The sequence below is a fragment of the Orycteropus afer genome, unplaced genomic scaffold, assembly GCF_000298275.1.
Source record: "Orycteropus afer afer isolate SDZICR_OR568_19922 unplaced genomic scaffold, OryAfe1.0 scaffold00085, whole genome shotgun sequence".
Taxonomy (NCBI): Eukaryota; Metazoa; Chordata; class Mammalia; order Tubulidentata; family Orycteropodidae; genus Orycteropus; species Orycteropus afer.
The window spans coordinates 3,791,994-3,795,062 of NW_006921672.1; positions in this window are offsets into that span (position 1 = coordinate 3,791,994).

Here is a 3,069-nt window from a genome sequence, read left to right on the forward strand (position 1 = left end):
TTGCTGGTGGATCTCCTGGGAAGATTCGCTCCTCCTCTTGCTCCGGTTTCTGTTTCTTGGATCATCCTCGTCTCACCCCTAGATTTGGGACAATAGCCGCCGTCTGATCTACTGATCAGGGTTCATCAAACCCCGAGAGTTGGGAGGATTCGCCAGACCTACTCACGGACCCGGGACTCGCCAGCCTGTCAGCCTCCACCACTACTACGTGAAGCAAACCCTTGGGTGTTTGTGAGTTCTGTGAGGCGTTACAGCGAAATCCAGAACCCTAAGACTGGGGAAATTACTGGGAGGAGGAGGAGGAGGGATTAATGTCTGAAATGATGGAGTGGTATGGTAGTTTGGACATTTGGGACATTCTTGACCTCCGCCTCATGGGGACTAGCCTCGTGCTGATCTTTCTAAGAGAAATTGTTCAAGCACTCCCCTTTTCCCTTTGTTAAATATGCCAGTGGTTTGTCAATTTTATTAATCTTTTAAAAAACTAACTTCTAGTCAATTTTTTTCTATTGTCTTTCTATTTTCACTCCTTTCTATCTTATATAATTACAATTTCCATGGACTGTATGCTCCTTAAAATTCTTGGGTTACAGTTTGTGCTTGTCTATTAACCTAGAGGTTGGTGGTTTGAACCCACCTAATGGCATGTTGAAAGAATGGCCTGGCAATCTGCTTTTGTTAAGATTACTGCCAAGAAAACCCTCTGGAAGCAGTTCTACTCTGTAACACATGGGTCACCATGAATCAGAATCAATACCAATAGGTTTATGGGTAGTCTTCTTGGGAGTAGGGAAAATAGAGTGTAGTGGGAAGAAACAGGATTTGAAATCAAAAGATCTAGTTGGACCTCAATCAGTTGTGTGACTAAGGATGAGTTATTTCTCCCTGAGCTTTGGTTTGTTCCTCCATAAAAGGAAGATAACAATAAAGTGTGCCTCATAATCTCACACACGTTAACAAAGTAAGACACTGGATGCTCAAGGGCTTTAGAGATTGCCAGGTGCTGATGTATTACATAACCAAAACCGTGATATTTTCAGTAGACTCACATGTATGTGAAAGCTGGACAGTGAATAAGGAAGTGTTAAGAAGAATTGATGCATTTGATTGTGGTATTGGTGAAGAATATTGAAAATACTATGGACTGCGAGAAGAATAAACAAATCTGTCTTGGAAGAAGTGCAGCCAGAATTTCCTTAGAAGCAAGAATGGCCAGCTTCATCTCTTGTATTTTGGTCATGTTATCAGAAGGGACTAGTCCCTGGAGAACGATATCAAGCTTGGTAAAGTAGAGGGTCAGTGAAAAAGAGGAAGACCATGGAAGGGAAGGACACAAGGAAGAGGTAACTACAGGGAGGAAGTGGGAAGAGAGCTCTGTTACATTGTGGAGAATTGCAGTCAATGTCATGAGACAAAATGTGTATGAACTGCTTAATGAAAAAGGAATTTGCTCTGTAAACTTTCACCCAAATATAATAAAAAAAAAAAAAAAGAGGAAGACCCTCAGTTAGATGGATTGACACATTGGCTACAGCGAGGGGCCAAGCATAGCAACAATGTGAGGATACTGCAGGACTGTGCAGTGTTTCATTCTGTTGGCTATAGTGTCACTTTGAGTTGGAACCAACTCAATAGCAACTAACAACAACAATGTATGACATCTACTCTTCACTCATCACCTATCTTGTCACCTATCTGACATTTTGCTTTTACAACAATAGTGAAAAAAATCTGCTATCCAACTATTTTGATCATTAACAATATATGTCTGGAAGTAACCAATGCCAAGGAGCTCCAAAACAAAAAAACCAAACTCACTGCCATTGAGTCGAGTCAACTCATAGGACCCCTCCTTGGGTTTCCAAGGTAGTATCTCTACAGAAGTAGATTGCCCAATCGAGATGCGAGTAATGCTGACTCTGATAGTTAGAGTTATATATCGACTTGGGTGGGCCATGATTCTTAGTGGTTTGGCAGTTATGTGCTGATGTAGTCATCCTTTGTGGTAGTTAGGTTTGTGTGTCAACTTGGCTAGGCCTGGTTGAGTGGCTGGGCAGCTGGATATAGTATTCTCCATGATGAAACTGGTAATCAACTCCATGGTGGAATCTACTGTGAGTAGCTGAGTAGCTGCCTTAGGGGTCTGCTTCCTGTATATAAGGAGAAGCCTTGGGGAATAATCTCTAGCTTATGGCAGGGTACACACAGCTACCCTGCATGTAGCTGTGTCGTTGTTCAGCAGCCTGTGATGCTCTGCCGACCTTGGGACTTTCAATGGATTTGAATTAATGGCCTGCCGTGTGGTTTGGTAACATCAGGACTGTGCCTTTTTACTTGTCAGCCTTGGGCCTGTCAGTCTTAGCAGCTAGCAGCTGTTTGAGTGAAGAAAAGCCTCTAGTTTCAGTGGGCTGGGAGCAGGAGGCAGAGCTAAAGCCCAAGGTTGAGGGGCTTTCACCCAGCCCCTAGAGCCTGGCACTTTGAACTCAGACTTAAAGCCTCCAAACTGTAAGAGAGTAAACTTCTGTTTGTTCAAGCCATCCCATTTGTGGTATTTCTGTTAGAGTGGCACTAGATAACCAAAACATCCTCCAATCTTACATAACCTTGATTTTCACATAATGACCTGGCCTTTGGAACCTAGCCATGTTGATAAGTAAGGATTGAGTGTATTGCCCAATTGCCTTTGGTATTTCCCAGAAAGGACAATGGGAGCTTTGATCTGGTGGTGGTGGTGGTAGCGGTGGTGGTGATGGGTTCACAAATAATAAAGACTTGTTAAATGAGTAGCCCATTGCACTAACTTCATTTAGTCTTCACAATTCTCCTCTGAGATAAGCTTTAATATCCTATTTCCAAGATGAGCAAATTGAGGTTTGGGGTGGGTAAAGCACTTTATTCATTCATTCAACAACCATTTGTAAAGCAATTACTATGTGCAAAAACGACAAGGAGGCCACATGTTCTGACCTCCTCTAACCCTACAAGGGGAAGGCAGGATTACCAGCAGTAACCCAAGGCCTATTACTGCAAGGCCAAACATGCTGCCTCCCTCCAGCCCTTTCACCAACC